This window comes from Anomalospiza imberbis, chromosome 1 (assembly GCF_031753505.1).
Source record: "Anomalospiza imberbis isolate Cuckoo-Finch-1a 21T00152 chromosome 1, ASM3175350v1, whole genome shotgun sequence".
Classification (NCBI taxonomy): Eukaryota; Metazoa; Chordata; class Aves; order Passeriformes; family Viduidae; genus Anomalospiza; species Anomalospiza imberbis.
This window is the reverse complement of record NC_089681.1, coordinates 25,520,071-25,537,927: the sequence shown is the minus strand read 5'-3', so window position 1 is coordinate 25,537,927 and position 17,857 is coordinate 25,520,071. Positions and strand designations below refer to the sequence as shown.

Sequence of the window (17,857 nt, the reverse complement as noted above, 5' to 3'; positions counted from 1 at the left end):
CGCTGACTGTACTATTACTCTTGAACTCCCTTAACATGTCTCCCTCTCTTGTGTGAGGGCTTTGTACCACAAACACCCCGGCTTGCCCTTCTCTACCAGAGAAACGAGCCTTCCTCGACCCGCGGCCACGGTGTGAGCCGAGGGGCGACAGCCGATGCGCCCTGGCTCCGTGGCACCTCCACGCCAGGTCAGAGTGGCTCACATGCCTGAAGGCTCGGACCCACTTTTGGGACGGTTTGAGATTGAATTTTGAGACATTGCCAGAAAGAAGGAAACAGCCTGGACACAGAGTGAGATGTCCTCGCTGAGGCTCGATGGCTTCGTAGGTCGCTTTTGCTCTAGTGTTACTAATGGCAAGGTGCAGAAGGGGTTTGTTTTCTTTACAACGCTTATACATACAACGTGCTCCAGTGGAGTTATACTCCCCTGCTGGGAAATTTGCAAGCGTATATTAAACGAGAATATGTGTAGGTTGTAAAGGTTAAAGGGTGATTGGAAACAAACAGTTATCAAAATTAAGAACATATCTTTAAGTGCTGCAATTATGCACTTGCAAAATACAGTGGTAGAAACAATATAATCTGGGCAATCCAGCAAATCAGCCTAAGAAAATGACAGCTCTGAGAGCCAACAGCAGAATAAAAACTCTGTACAGCAGGGAAATTGCAGTTAAATGTCTCCAGCATAACCTGCTTTCTTGCTGTTACCTGTATCTGAATGAGAGCGTTCGATTTTGTGTGCACTCTTTGCTTGCATGCAAACACGGGCAGAGCATATATCCAGAATTATAATAATAATAATAATGTCAACAAAACCCTGCACTAGAGCTTGTAAAGGATGATGGGCATGCTTGTACATTCAGTAAGGCATTTCAGCAAACAGGGCAGCTGGAAGTTCAGTAGAACAAGAAGACAAAATACTATTTTCTGGTTTTATACTAAGAGCACATATGTCTTTGATATGGATTCAGCTTGTGTATATTTTTGTTCAATGCAATTAATTTCATAAAACAGGAAAGAGTCTGGGTGGAAATGTCTAACAGAGTTACATGCTTTTCACTGCCCCTCCGTTGCTGTATTTAACATGCAGAACCTTGTACTCTGAGCTGGAATAAATTTCCAGCTGTCACTCTAAAAGCTACAGGGTTCTGTATTTATAATCACAGAAAATGTACTTGAAAAGGGACCACAAGAGAGTATGAATAACATAAAGGTCCATCTAAGTGACAGTTTTGATATTTCACTCTAAACTATAAAAAAATAAAAAATTAACTAGTTAGTGGACATGCTTTTCTAGTCCCTAGGAACATATAGGCTGAAACTCCTTGACCTTATCCATCACCTGGGCTCCCAAAAATAGCTAATCCTGGCATTCTTCTGTCCCCTGGAGCAATAGCTCAGGAAGGAAAGACAACAAATAGTCAGATTTTGAGTGACACAGACCATGGTCATGGAGCATCTTTGGATAAACATCCAAGTGAGGCCACAGGAATTCAGCAAGACTTGGGTGGAGCTCGTAGCTGCTCCCTCGTGCACAGCGGATACAGCTACAGAGATGAGAAGCAGTGTCAGCTGGCTCCTGCGAGCCTTCCCAGCATGCTCTTACCATCTGAAGGGAAAAGAAACAACCTCACACACTGTTGAAAATGGGCCAAATTGGCACATTGCTAGACAAAATGCCGGACAAAATGGTCTGCCTTTCAGACTTACTAGTCAGTGAATCATAGGATATTCCTGTACCATGGATGATGCAGTTTCAATTATATAAGCAAGACAAGATCTGTAGGGAAAAGCAGGTATCTTTCCAGTCACTACACTTAAAAAACTAGGCAAGCTCTTGAGCACACAGCTCCTGGACAAACACTTTGTTCTCCAAAAAAGATAGCACTTTTTGTTTGTTTTTCCTTTTCCCCCAGGTAGATACTTGATTTAGTGAATAATTTGCAACAAATGCTGTCTAACCTGTTCTTTTAAAAAGCACAACTGTTACTTTTTTACTTTTGGAAAATTTTTGAAGTAATAGGAATAAGAATTATAGGTTTTGTTCATATGGGTTTAAATTATTGCATTATGTCAACTAATAATGCTCCTATACTTCCTTAGATGGATCTAATTACTTAGATTTTCATTATCTCATCTATCATTTGAGCTGATTTTTTACTTATCTTTAATTTTAGTCTTTCTCATGTAAAACTTGAGAGGCACAGAGTAACATCTGGGGTAGTGTTCTGCTTCAGGAAAAGGTGTTTCTGTAGAAAGATGCTCTCAAAGATGGTAAGTGAATATTTAAGAATTTTTGCCAGAGAGGTGTTTTTTCCAGGCCTGCAATGTAGGCTGAGGATATTTCCTTGTCCTGGAACAAGCAACTGAGAAATGCTATTTTGTATTTTGAAACTATGATTCTTCTGTCTCATTTTTTATTTGGAGGACTATTATCATGCAAACACACCCAACTAAACATGTGAGTCATCTTATTGAAATGAAAGGCATGACTCATTTAAGTCCATGCAACTGATCCATACTGAATAGGGACCCTGAAAATGGGGAGTAGGATACATTAAGCCACAAATCACGACCTAAAATAATTCTGAAGCTCCTGAAAACTTGCCATAGTTATTTCTGAATTGCTCTTTGGGAGGGAGAAGCAGGACTTTTTTGATAAAATGATATTAAGAACCTATTAGTTTTGATATTGGTTCTGCCAGCATTACTGTGAGGATCCTTTGGTGGGAAGTGCAGCATTGACTAATCTATGTCAGCAGTAAGGATTCTTAGGCCACAGCAGGCTCACTGAAATTGCCTCCATCTGGCCTGTAGTCTTCCTTGCTATAGATTCCTTTATATCAGCTTGAAGGAAGGGGGATGTAAACTCATGCAGGGAATTCGCTTTTTACTGTTAAACAGAGTATGAGTTGTAAAGATGTGAGGGACAGTATTAGGAAGGAGCAAGTCATGACCAGAGAAATTATTCTGGTAGACCAAGTTAGGTCTGCAAGCCATAGCTTGGGCCCCACTGTTTTGGATTTTTGTATTTCAAATACGTGTGCATTCACAGTTTTGTCAAAGTGAATGACAGTTGTGCTGAAGGAAAACAAGGTATCATGTAGCATTTTATGACATTGCTTGAATTCCCCATGAAAGGTGATAGCTCTGAACTTACTGCATCAGGAACAGGAGGTGTAAGACGAGAAAGGGCACTGTTCACAACTTGAGATCATCTAATATTTTAATTTTTTGGACCAATATCTATCAAGATGTAACAAATTTTGTGTTACTTTCACCAGGAGCTAGCTAGTTCAGAAAAAATCTTTATATAAAATATATAAACATAAAAAATTAAATACACATAAACCTTATTTAATGTATCCCTGAAAGAGATTTTAAGTCTTGGGGTGAGAATCCAGATTGTGTTATTTTGCAGCTTGATTTATTAGGTGTCTACAGAAACTTTATTACTTGATATATACTCCCAGTTTCCCAGATAAGTGTCATAGAATCATGTTAAAAACACTGAAGGATTTGTTGTACTATGATAAACTCATATAAATCAGAAAATTAATCTGTTTATTTTCATACATGCTTCTACTTAAGAAATATGGTTTATACAATGATTTTACAAGAAACATTTCAAACCAATTTGATTACAGCTCCATGAGAGGCATGAATAAAAATTAAATACAGTAAGCAATGTGCTGAAATATTTACATTGAAGAGAAAATTCTGAGACATCACTCTGGTATGACTTACTATGTAAATGGTGGCACATCTAAAACAAGTCGATTTCAGTAGAAGTGAAGATTTTTGATATTCATTAGAGTGTCCTAGACCAGAAGAGGAAATGACAAACCTTTCCATATACGTGAGGCAAAAATACTTGGTATATCTATAGCTGCCTTCACCTGTTGCAGCAATGGAAAACTTAAGCTAATTAATCTGAAAGACTCACAAGGAATTCTTCCTTGGAAAACGATATCCCTTGGTTGGCAGAAAAAAACTTCTGCCAGTTTTTCATTCCTGAAATGACTGCTTTGTTGCCAAAAAAAAAAAAAAAGCATTAGTCATGGGCTATTGGTGTAATGCAGAATAGCCTGAAGTTTGGAAGTTACAAAATTCCTTTTGAGGACTAGACTAATATTGGTTGCCCTAAGAAATGGCAAGCTATGGAAAATGTCCAAGTATTAAATTAATTGTGTCCTCCTTAATTGCATAGTGCAATCATTAGATGCACCTCAAAATGTTAGCTAAGTAATTACTTACTTCTACCAGGACCACAAATTAGGAATCTACATTTTCATGCAACAGAATGCTTGAGGAAATTCTTGGGAGCACTAAGATCTAAAAAGTGTGTTTTCAAAAGAATTTTGGGTATCATAAAATAAAATACAGTGAGAAAAACATATCTGAGGAACAGGAAACTCTCTTGGTGAAGTCATTTATTGAGGCTGTTCACACCCAGAGTCTCCTCCACTTTGAAGTGACTAAAAGAACTGTAGCTAAATATATTCCATGCTCAGGGCACTTTTAAATGGGAGGGGTGTAAGTAAATGGAAATGCTAGCATATTCTTAATGTCATGTTTTCATCAGTTCCCACACATCTGTGTCTTTTTAGCAGTATAGTTTGATATTCTTCAACAAGTTTTCACATTCCCTTTGATACATCTGCAATCCCATGTGTAAAAGCTATATCTATCTCTTTCATATATTTGCTTTTAAAGTATATTTCAGTAAGTGGTGAAGCAGAGAAAAGTAGCCTGCATTTTCACTTTTCCCACAGCAAGGGTACAGTCCTAGCAGGTTATGGATTGAAGGTCAGGTTCACCTAATATTTTTGGTTCAGTGATTTTGTAAAAGTATAAGCATGAAAGGATAACCCAAGATCCAGAGACTGTTTTAACAGCACAGTAACATTTGACTGAGTTTTACTATTAAGCTTTATTTAGCAGCTTGAAGGTTAGCTTCAAGTCAGCTTTGAAGCAGACAATCAAGTTTGTGGCTTGGATAAACAAACATGTATTTAAGTTTGAGGGTATAAATCAGGCCGTCTGTTACAGCAGTCTTAGATCAGAAAAAAAAAAAGCTTATGGATTAATTTCTTTGTTAAGAAATTTTCTTGGTTTATAATTGGTTTTTACTGAGCGAAGTTTCAGCAGTCCTTCTTCATCTTTGTTGTTATTTCTTTATTTAAGAAACCACAATATGGTAACTGCTGGCAGGCATTGAACATAGCTGGGGTTTATGCCTCTGTAGACGTATTAGGATTAAAAAACATCTCAGCTTCCAAAATCAAAGGCAGAGCTCATCTGTGTGTTTCCCTATATCAGGTGCTGTTTATATTAGTTTGCATGTTTATAATCCTTGTTGTAGCATATCTACTAAATTATTTGTTATTCATAGTTTCAGGCTAGACTAACTGATGAGTTACAAGCATCCTCTGAGAGAACATTCACATTTTTTATTAAACACCAGTGAAAACATGATTTTAAGCCTAATTTGCCTCCCATTCTGACTCTTATGACCCTAGCCCCAGGCAAAAGAGCATTTTAACTAGAAGCCCCAAAAATCAGAGTTCAGTAGACAGCCTGGCTTTTCTCTGCTGTGTAGTTTAAAGGAGATGTAGATTACGACTGGGCTTGGAAAAGTCTCTTCTTAATGGTCTCACCTCCTACGTGCCAAGACTCTGAAGTGGAAACTCCACTTCTTGTCTGTTTTTTCTAGGCTCTGGTGTCTGCACTCCTACTCCAGCAGCTGAGACTGGGGACACAATGTAGTTGCAATAACAGCCGTCCATTAAATTTGCAGCAAAGATTTTGCCAAAGGCTTGGAGTGTCCTGTCTTTCTTTTGAAGCATTCAGTAGTCCTCAGCAGGCTTGGCAGACACACAGGAACTCGTAAGAGGTGCTCAGTATCAAGCATCTTGGGAGAGAGACGTAGAATACAAATAAATGAATGATCAGATGAGATGGAGAGGGCTGAAAGGACTTAATGTTAGTGTTGATAGGGAATCACATGGAAAAGGGCTGTGAGTTCTTTTTGGTCCTGTTCCTCCTCTCCTCCAGTCACAAGAGATGCTGTAAACATAAAAATGCCTTCTAGTCCTACTTGAGTAGAGTTATACAGAAGAAGGAATGAGGGTAGAGGGACTAGGTCTGTGCATGAAGGAGCCTGCTCCCTCTGACCCATACCCATTTCATCCATAGCAGCCTCCATGCAGCCTTTCCTGCACTTGAGGGCAGCTTTTCCATAACAGGAAAGAGGAGCCTGTGATGCTGGAAGAGACAACCTTGCACACAGTAATTAAGATTAGGGTGTTTGCTAAATTCAAAGCCTGTGTTAAGAGCAGATCTTTATTATAGGGCACACAGCTTAGGCAAGTAGGAGTCCAGGTTCATGGCATTTTGGACTTTTGAAAACAAATATTTCCAAATGGTACCTCTTACCAGGTCCAACAGAGACAAAATAGCTGTGTTGAAAAATATTTAGACATGTTGAAACTATTTGTTGACTTTGAGACTGATTAAAAATGCTTATATATTGATACCCAAAAGCATGTGTTTAAACTGAAGTTATTTAGTAAACTTGGTTCAAATGCTATAATTAGATAACATCAGAAAGAGGTTTCCAAACTTGATCTTTCAAAGACTTAGCAGCACACAGATTTTAGTCATGTAAGTAGATATATTGGTCTTCCCTCTTTGACTGTACTGTGGTCAAAACTATTCTCTTTACAGCCAATAAACCCCAAAGGAATGTTGTAAATAGTTGCATATGACATTATTAAACACATAGAAAAGGTAGACATATCACTGGTAGATATTTGCAGGCAAAGACATTCACAAAACTTGAAGGCATACAGAAATTTCCATAGATATGCTTTACAGCTCATCCCTTCTTCAGTTCTTTACCTGGATTTAGAGTTTATTTCTGAAGGTGTTTGTTTGGAGGTTTGAGCCATCTATACCAGTGCTTCTTAATCTTTATTATAACAGTTTCAATTTTACCAGTTTTCATTGGGCACAATATATTTTTTTTCCCAACTGTCTGGCTTTTGTGTACTTTTCATCCTCAAAACACTGTATAAGCATTTTATGTTGGATATATTGCCTCCATCTGTCCCTTGAAGCACTTAAAATTGCCCTTATAAAATATGTGTACTGTATATCAAGCATATAGTCACTTTGAATGGATCTGCTCTAGAGTGCTTTCCAAGTCATCAGGCAAAACAGGCAGTCTGCAAACCCAGGTGTTGTCTTAGAAAATGAACACATCGGCAGCATATCAAAGCCCAGGAAGATGTTCTCAGCCTCAAAATGGAGTCTTTCCCCATTATTGCTCCCACAATAACAGAAATAATGATGTGAACCATTGTGATGTGCTGCTCATTCCCCAGTGTGCAGCACCAATTCACACACCATGTTGAGGTATTTCAATTTTTTATTCTAGTTTGCACAAAGTAGGGAGATAACTCACAAAAGGCTGGCTCCCTGATGATAAAGACTATGCAGTTTAACAAACAAAGGCATCAGCGCTCACTGGTTACAGATTACATATTTATTTTACTAATTAGTACTCGAATTCCTATTAGTTGTATCTCTTGCTCCTCATGCTAATTAGTCTGCATGTGCAGTTCTTCCCTCCAGTTGAATCTGGAGTCTGCTTTAAGTAGGTGGTCAGTGAGTTGATGGTCACAATCTGCCACTGCCAGAATTGCCTTTCCCCCAGTTACTGCTGAGTTCTGCTGACTTTACTCCTGGTGACTCTCATCCAGACAGCCCATTCACCTTGGGATTGTGTTCATTTTTTCTTAAAACAAAAAATTAGCCAAGTAGACAACATTCACAATGCAACTGCTTAATCATAAATGTTCAGTTAGAGCTACTGGGTAACAATGAAAAGTCAAATTGCAAAATTTCATTCAAATCTTGAGCCACTCAAATCTTGGCAGGCTTGATGCCATTTGTAGAAGTCCTCACTTAACCAGAGAATTTCTTCTTCATTGAAAGAGCACCTTAAAAGCTGTCTACAACATTGAACCAACTATCTTTATAAAACCTCTGAACAGTGTTTTCTTTCTTCACACTTCTTGTGATCAGAAATAAAATGAAAGGGTTAAATACAGGGAGCTAGTACCAAAACTAGGATAAAAACCAGTTATTTTTTCCTATTATACATGTCTATTTTTGTGAGTCCCCCCCTTTTTTTATCTTAAATGATGTAAAGGGGATTTTTAAAGTGACTTTGTTGAACAGGAAGAGTTCCCAAAATTTTCTTCATGTTTTTCGCTATTTTATTGACATATTCTGAAATCACTCTTTCAGTGTTGTTTGTATTCCTTAATGAAACTTTTTTTAATATATAGACACCTTATACTGCTCCATATTTAGAAAACTGTTCGCTTTGTCATTCTGTATTGTCCCAGTGGTAACGCTTATCACCCTTTATTCTGCTTCCAGTCAATAACAGTGGGAGGTTCACCCCCGTTTCCCTTCCTCCTCTGCCTCCTTCCTGGCATTCTGCCTACGGCCATGGAGTAGGAGGTGTGTGTTATCAAGCAGTTACACCAGTTGCTTCAGGCATGCAGATCTCTTCAAATTACCTTCTTCATGCCCCTCATCAGCTGTTGCTGCTTTATCACTTTACTGTCAGATGGGCAGCAGGCACCAGTCCTAATCCAGGACCAGCTGAGATGCCATTCTGTCCTTACAGCAGCACCACCATAATATTCCTTATTGGAAACTGGATAACCTGATCAGCTATTTAAAAAAAAAAAAATTTGTTTAATTCTTCTTTATGTGTTATTGATATTTGTCAAATAATACAGGAATAATTTAAGAGCAAAGGAAATACTGAAGAGCTATTATGCACAATTTTTAATGAGTTTAGAATGAAACTCCACATCACCCCAGCAAAAATTTGCCTTAATATGAAGTATTCCTAATTTTCTTCTTTAGGAATCAAGATCTTTCAGATTAGTCTCACATCTAGCAAGACATACAAAAATATTGAAAAAGTACATACAAAAATACTGAAAATTTTGCCATGAAATGCATGCATTTTAAAGTGTAAATTCTACCTCACCTCCTATACAGTGCACAAAAAATTTCCATAAAATAATTATTTGACAAGGAAAAAAAAGACAAAAATCATTTGGAGTTGACTGTGTCTGATATGTCATAATTTGAGCAAGCAGTTTCAGTGTGTGGTGCTAATCTTATCCTTTAGTACAAAGAGCAACCAAGTACACCCAAGACATGTACTTTGATGATAGTCTCTGACACACTATATGCTCTGTAGGAATTAATATGGCTAGAGCAACACTCTGGCATGACCGTGGCACCTCTGTATGAGCCTTTCCATGCCACAATGACTTATTGCAATCGTAAGAAAAAGGCTATGGTGCCTTTTTCTTTGATCTGTGAAGCTACAGGCTTTTTCTGTATCACATACCTTGACCTAAGGTGCCAAAAGAGAGCTGCTGAATTCCTGGAGAAGCCTTTTTGTCCCCACAAAATAAGATGTTAGGAATTTCTTTCTAGATCACCTTGAAGGATAGACATGCACACCAGTAATGACAGAGATGTAAATTACCTCTAGTCTGAATCCATGGACAAACTGCACCTGCTGTCCCCAAGGTCCTGTACTGCCCTGAGGAGCACTAACATCAAATGTGCAGAAATCCCAAACTGTGAAGACTCGCTTCAATATAGGTAACTGTCCTGGTTTTAGCTGGGATAGAGTTAATTTCTTTTCAGAATCTGTTACGGTGCTGTGTTTTGGATTTGGAATGAGAATGGTGTTGATAACATACTGACATTTTAGTTCTTGCTAAATTCTGTTTACCTAAGTCAAGGGCTTTGATTTTGTTAATGGGTTTTTGGTTTGGGGTTTTTTTTGTTTGTTTTTGGTGGGGGAAGGCTGTTAGGATTGGTTGCTGGGGTTATTTTTGGTTGGTTGGGTTGGGTTTTTTTGGTTTTTTGTTTCATGCTCTGCCAGAGAGGAGGAAGGCAAAAGAAAATGGGAAGGAGCATAGCCAGGTGATCTGAACTGGCCAAAGGGATATTCCACATCACACAGCATCATGCCAGTATATAAACTGGGGGAGTTACACAGAGGGGGAGACAGTCAGGGTTTGGGAAGGGGGACCTGGCATCAGTCAGTGGATGGCGAGCAATTGTATTGTGCATCATTTTGTTCTTCCCTTTTTATTGTCGTTATCACTATCATTTACCATTATTACTGTGTTTTACTTTGGTTTTGATTAGTAAACTGTTCTTATTGGAACCTGCAAGTTTTACTTTGATTCTCCTCCCCATTCCACTGGGCTGGGAGGGAGAGAAGGGGCTTTGAGTGAGCAGCTGCACGGTGCCTAATTTCCAGATGGGCTTAAACTATGACAGCAATGTAACTTAATTTGCTAATTCCAGGGAAAATTGTGTTATAAACACAAACTACTCGTCTCACTTATGCATGGTTGATATGCTAACAGAGGTTGACAAGTGTAAAAAAGGATCACATCATTCTTATTTGAATCCATAGCATTAAAAAGTTATTTGGGGTTTTCATGTTTGTGTCGTTGATTTGTTTTTCAATAGCTTCTTTCTCTTTCTTTCTCTTTCTCTTTCTCTTTCTCTTTCTTTCTCTTTTCTTTCTCTTTCTCTTTCTTTCTTTCTCTTTATTTTCTTCCTTCCTTCATTCTTTTTCCTTAAAGAAATCAAAAAAACTGGCAAGAAAACTGCATGTGAGGTGTTGAGTTTCTGTTGAGAGAAATTGTATATCTTGGGTCTCTGTAACACCTTTAGTCTTTATGATGTCACCCTATTGTTTCTTAGTTGCTCCTTTCTTTAAAATTTGTTATGCACTTTAAACTTTCCTCCCTGATGCTTCATGTTACTTCATTGGTCACTACTCCTCCACTTGTCCATTTGACCAAAATTTGCTGGGCACAAGGCAGATTACATTTCTTAGGCAATACCTTTGGAGATTGCTGCAGAATTAAGACAACTGATGATAAACTTAGTTTGTAGTAATAAAGTCAATCCCAGTAGCTTCCCAATAGATACAAGGAAGCTTTTTGCAAACTTACCCTTTAGAGACCCATCAAATCGAGGAATAATTCATTGCACTGACATTTGGAATCCACAAAGTATTTATTTTTTATAGTCTTGCTTTTAATTAGCATTTTCCTTATTTAAGTTTAAGCAGCCCTTTCCCACCTTTGTTATTCCTTTATCTCAGAAATTAGAAATTGAGTCTATTCAAGGTAATCAAGTTGCTCAGGCAGGATTTTCCTTTGGCAAACCCATGATGACTACTCCCATATACGTTCTTCATGTTCTCAGAAGACTTTGTTTGCACTGTCTATCTTTCAAATAACATACATAAAATATTTACTCAGAATATATTTTTACTCTGAATACATTTCTCACTCATTTCCCTGCTACACATTTCTCACAGTGTATTTTCTGGTACAGTACATATACCGTGATCACAGAATGTCACTAGCGGACAGCAAACACAAACAGGGCTGGATCCAACCCTTATCTAAATCTGGGGACTGTGTTGTATGTGGGGCTTCACACAGTGTGTCTGAATCCATGTGCATGCTGGAAGAGGCTAAAGAAGGATGGACAGGAGAATGTAAAGGGCCATGTTACCTGTCTCCCCTCCCTGCCTCCTCCTTCAGGGTGTTGTCCCCTTGTTAGGAATTATTTCTCTAAACACGTAACAAACTGGAGGAGGGAGATTAATAAAATTCTATACAACAAATACTTACATAGCTGAAAACTTGATCTGATTCAATAGGGCATTACAATAGCTATAGAAGAAATTATCCACCTTGACATCAGGGATTTTGCATGACCAGAATAGGAGACACAGAGGCAGTCAGGCTTACTTAGCCTTCAGTTGTAAGAGAAGGCTGCTTCAGCAACAGAGGTGATAAAGTAGTTGTAACTCCGCTGCATCCAATTACAAGGTTTCTAATTATGAGGAATTATTTAGGATTTCCCCAAGGAGTTAATTTTAGAGAGTACCGGAAATTATCTCTAAAGAACTCTCCTAACCTGTCACACTTAAAAGCATTCCAGCTTCTCAGATGTGCTGCTCAAGGGAGCTCTTTCTATTTTATTGGTATCCACTAGAGAAAAATAAGCAACAGCCAAGTCATAAAAAGGTTGGGGTTTATTACTTAACATTACAGCAATTTGCTGTTTCTAACCTCGTTGGGAAATTACAGGGAGGTGAAGATGAGTGGATGAGCTGATTCACTGGGGAGTATCATTGATTGATGGTGGGAAATAATGACACATCCCAAGGAAGCACACTTCAGAGAGAAACTTCAGCAAAAGGAGAGCTTTACAGAGAAGTGTTCTATTTTTCCTTTTTTTTCTAGCAAAAGCACCCAATATCTTTATGATATGCTTTGATGTGCACAATTTTGATGAGGTTATTTTCAGAGCACAGGAAGCTCTCTTTTCTTTGGGAATGTGAAAAGGCTGTACTTGCCACCCCTGGAAACAGCTGTGAGATTCACAGTTCACCCAGAACTCCTAAGAAAGTAGATTCACATATGTAGCCTGTATTCCCTTTTGTTAACATAAAACCAGCTGGTTTGAAGTAGCTTGTTTAGACAAGTCTAGACTAGGTTACCTGTGGCTGGTGGTGCATGTATAGCACACCTGAGTGGACTATGAACTGTTCCTCTTCATTTAGTTCAGAGCAAAGTGCACATAAAAAGCCCCAGAATATTTCCCCATGTTTCCTGCCCTCCCACAGACTGTTACCATCTCTGTGCTTTGGAAGCAAAGTTGAAGAGGGAAGCTGTGATTTCAAAGCAACACAACAGGAGGGAAATGATCAGTGTGGTGACAGGGTCTGCAGTGCCTGTTGTCCTGGGGGAGAGTGATGGAATTGCTCTGCCGGCGTGAAATACGGGCGGGTGCAGCACACGGATCCGCAAGAGATCTCCACTTTGTAGTCTGCAACAGCATCTCTGCTTTACAGTGAGGGCAAAATTAGGAAAATGTGGTCAGCTGGGGGGACAAACTACACAGCCAAGAGATTTCTTCTTTCTCAGAGCTCAAGCAAGAGGAAACCATAGCAAGGAGGAGAGGAGAGGAGAGGAGAGGAGAGGAGAGGAGAGGAGAGGAGAGGAGAGGAGAGGAGAGGAGAGGAGAGGAGAGGAGAGGAGAGGAGAGGAGAGGAGAGGAGAGGAGAGGAGAGGAGAGGAGAGGAGAGGAGAGGAGAGGAGAGGAGAGGAGAGGAGAGGAGAGGAGAGGAGAGGAGAGGAGAGGAGAGGAGAGGAGAGGAGAGGAGAGGAGAGGAGAGGAGAGGAGAGGAGAGGAGAGGAGAGGAGAGGAGAGGAGAGGAGAGGAGAGGAGAGGAGAGGAGAGGAGAGGAGAGGAGAGGAGAGGAGAGGAGAGGAGAGGAGAGGAACATGCGTGAGCATTAGGAAAAAGCCACACTGAGGGAAGCCAAGCAGCCTGACTCTAACAGACCTTTACTTTTAGGGGAACTTAGGACGTGGGTAAATTTTTTGGCTCTTCCTCACTGTTGACATATACAGACAGTACCTCATTAAGTCCTCTCATTAACATGCAGATTATCACATAAACATGATCCTCCATTTTCAAATTTTATGGAATTAAACATACACTGTACTAGCATAGCTAATATTTGCTTCCACAGTAGTTATTTTTTATTTCCTATATTTCTGCAGCAACACAATTCAAAATTAAAAGAATGAGCATGACTTTTAGACAGAAGAACCCCCTGTAAAGGAAATAATCTCATCAGGCTTCTGAACTGAACTAAACAGTCCTGTTTAAGTGCAGAGCAGACTAAAACTAGTATGTGCAAGAGAGCCTGTACTGCTTATGCAGCTTCAGGAAAGGGGAGCTGCCACAAAAGGATTATTCTTTGTGCTTACTTCAGACATCATTTTTCACCCTAGATAACAAAAAACTAAAAAAAAAAAAAAAAAAAAAAAAAAAAAAAAAAAAAAAAAAACAATAATAATAAGGACTGTAAGGACTGTATCATCATTAAGATTTTAATTAAGGAATGAGAAGTGTTAAAAATAAAACAGAAAATTCTTCATCTTTTTTTTACTTCCTGATAATTTATTAGGCAGCTAGCAAAGGCCAGCTTCTGGAAAAACACTTGTTTAACAATTGGACAAAAATCAAAAGATATATTTGAAGGCCATCTCTTTGGCAGCTCTCTTCAGCATGCAGTAAGGTCCCTTAAAAAATGTAACATCCCAGCCAATCTGAAGATGCCATGCATCTTTTAGGAGAGATTCAAAGTGAAACTAATCTGCTTATGGCCATCATGACCCGGCATAATGTATATTGTCTATCCTCATCTCACGTTCAGAATACCAGCGCAACAATCAGATTTTCCTAAAGAGCATATTATTAATATTTGCCCTTTATAATAAACTGTTGCTTTTATCTGTATTGTATGCAATATGAGCCTGGGATCCTGTCAAATACTCATCCTTTATGGAACTCCCACAGCCCAGCAACATGGCAGTGGGAGTCTCTTCTGAGACTGAAAAGATATCTATTGTGATTTCCCTTAGCTCAGGAGAAGAAAAATGCGAATAACTCCAGAGAAAGGAGTGCAAATTGCACAGATTACAGTACCCTGCATGTGACCAGCTCTGCGCTGGTTTCAGGCAGGCAGTTGGATGGATGCACACGCTGCAGCAGGTGAGACTCCCTCCCACTTGGCTCTGCGGGTGGAGCTCCATCAATTCCCGAATTAGGCCAGGTTCCCTCTTGAGAAAACCTCAGGAATTAGCAACTCTAATTGCATTACCCAGAGAGATTTTGGCCATGGTGAGCAGACATAGCCACCAGTGTGACCTTGATAAAAACTATCAGTCTTTTGCCCATCTCTAGATACTTCTTAGCAAGTTTACCCCCTCTAAGTAGATCTAATTTAGCAGAATTATAGCTTTGTATAGGCTATATAGCTTTATACAGCCAACTTGAGGACGAGGGACTGAAGGAAAAGGCAATAGGAATACTTAGAGCTGGAGAGCCTAGGAGCAGTGCAAATAAAGCCGTCCAATAAAAGAAGTGCTTGTGTTTTATCTAGATTCTCTTGCCATTTATATTTAAAATAATCTGATTAGTTCAGGTTATTCAGCACCTGGAATGTTCCCTTTGCTGCTTGCCAAAATAAATTATTAAGCTTTATTCTTTCTGCTAGAGGGCATTGGAAAAGGAAGCCATGGAGAAAAAGACAAGAGAGTAAGATTTTCTCACTTGAGAAATACTCAGAATACTCAGCATGTATTTATAATGTGTTTATAATTTCTAAGTACACCTGAAGCCTACAAGAGATCAAAATTTTGGGCCCACAAACATGAGAGAATTCAGGAGCTGCTCAGTTAGAAATGATGGGAAGAACATGTCTCACCAGAGTGCTAAAAGGTGAGGATTGCTGCACCCTGGTCATATCCTCAGTAAGGGAGAAAGTGAATATTTCTCTAATTTTGTCCCTGAATAAGTATGAAGTCCTAAGGGAAACAGAGTGCCTTAATGCTGTTTCCCTGCTCACAGAAGATATTTCTATGCATAGTTCTGTTCATATTCACTGCTGTGCCAACAAATGTGCATCAAATTCCTTTCCACTGATGTTTTTTTTCAGAACCTCTGCCAAACCATGCAATCCATTGGGGTTTTTTTCAGTGTTGATGGACAGTTTGAGAGACTGTAAACTGTAGTTCCTGCAAGATACACACAAAAGCAAAGTGAAAAGAGGAATAAAAATATCTTGCCTGCTTTGATGGCAAAATTGTCTGTACAACAAGGAAGTATAAATTCTTTTATTCTTTTCTTTTAAGTTTCTACAGCTGCCAAACTCATCCTCTGCTACATTTCAGTATTTCAAAAATGCAATGACTTAACTCCAAGGGGTTTTGCTGATGAATAGAAATCCCATCCCTCTAGTCTTGAAGCTGACTTTTCCAAACCAGCATATGCAGCCATTTTTGTACCTGGGTGTAGAGGTTCTCCCCGTTCCAACCTCAGACCCTGTCTTCTGTATGTAATGATCTTTCTTCATATTCACTTCCTTACCCAGTCAAAAACCACTTTCATCCTTCAAACTAAAGATGGAGCTGTTAATTAGTACTAGTTAGATTAATCTTGTAATATCTTCTAGGTAGACAAAGGACTTGTCAGTGGAACCTGGGAAAAGGAAGGGGGAAGGAAGAAGAGGAAAAGAGAAGGAAGAGTTTATTTGTGGAACTCACTTCATAAGCACCAAGGATACCTCTGATTCCTATTCCTGAAGTACAAAACCAAAGCAAAAACTTGCATTTAGACCTATAAGTCTGACTGAAACCAGTACATCTGCCAAATCATTTGGCTGGCTTGGGAAAATTTCACTAGGCAGCACTCTCCATTATACTGTTGTTTCCTCATGTGAGTTACTTCTCAGTAAAGTGAGCAGAAGGAAAAGATCACTGAGTTAAAGAGAGAGAAAATCTCCAATAAGAAGGAGAACTCAGTTCCCACTAATACTGTTAGTTTATATATAGTGATAATGAATAAACAGTTACCATCTTGGTAATTAAAAGGTAATTGTCTGAACCTGTGGCTGTAGTGTAAATGGAGATGTGCTAACACAACTGAAATTTGGGCAAGTATCATCAGCAACTAATCATACCCTTCTTGTCTAAAGGTTTGCTTGAATTTGCTTATTTTGGAAACAAAGCAGAGCTTTAACCTCATTTGTTAAAACTGTATAGGCAGCAGAACTAGCCAGTGTCCATGACCTACTAGTAAAGTTCCCAGAATCAGCAGATTTCCAGGTGCAGAAGTTTTGACTGGTGGCAATATACATGACAGAAGCGACTCGTGGGTTGTAAGATTAATAATGAACTAATTAGCTCTGATGTGTGTCCCAGTAATGTATTCCAGTGGTACCTGTTTAGCATTCTACAGCAGCACATTTCTTTGATGTGGCCTGAAGGTCACCAGCATTAAACATATGACAACACAGTCAGGTTCACTCAGCATTTACAATAATATAGATCTAGACTGACATCAGTATTAAAACATCAGCAAGAGAAAGCGAGATCAAGAGCACTTGGCTTTTGTTCTGGAAAGACACAGACAAAAAACATAGCACTACCTTTCCCACAAAACTTTACATGTGTAGAAGTGATGGGAGCATGTAGGTACTAATTCGCAATCCTTGGGATTAATTTCTAAATTTTCCTATCATATCCACTGAGACTCTCAAATTACTTTTGTTATAACATCATTCCAATTAGAATTTGTAGGGAAGTTCTGACTCCTTGAAAGTTATGCTCATTCTGAATGAGAACAAAATCAACTTTTTATAGTTTCTTAAAAGACAGTTTCTAGAGGAGGTGCTGTTTCAGGAAATTTGAAATGCATTACCCTAAGATAATTAATGAGTTAAAAAGGTTTGAGTTTCAATCATGAAACAATTTATTCTGAAAAGGATCCAAATTAATCATACTGGCATTGTTAAAATGCTTTTCAATTCTTTTCATCACATAATTTCATGAAAAGCAATGCATTTTTCAGATAGTTCAGTTTTTAATGAAGCTTCATTTCCCAAAGGAGAAATTTTCCTTCAGAAAATTTCTTACCTCTTTAACTTTATACTTTATACTTTGTTTTCTATACTCTGTTCATCTGACACAAATATACAAATGCTGGACAGACACTTGCACCACTACCACTACCACAGTTCTAGGCATGAGTCTCTTACCCCATCTGTCAGTACAGAAGTGTATGACAAGACAGACATTACAGCTTCATGTATTTTACAGATGGAAGGTTGTCTAAGGGTTAAATATTGATAACAAACT

General features: G+C 38.8%; 1 long non-coding RNA gene across 1 annotated transcript; it reads right to left on the bottom strand.

Moving 5' to 3' along the window:
• Positions 1-12,395: 12,395 nt before the first annotated feature.
• On the bottom strand, positions 12,396-16,176 carry LOC137471177 (uncharacterized). Its single transcript, XR_010997451.1, has 2 exons — positions 16,007-16,176; positions 12,396-12,988 (listed from the first exon to the last, which is right to left on the bottom strand). It is a non-coding gene; the product is annotated as an uncharacterized lncRNA (long non-coding RNA).
• Between the last annotated feature and the right edge of the window lie 1,681 nt (positions 16,177-17,857).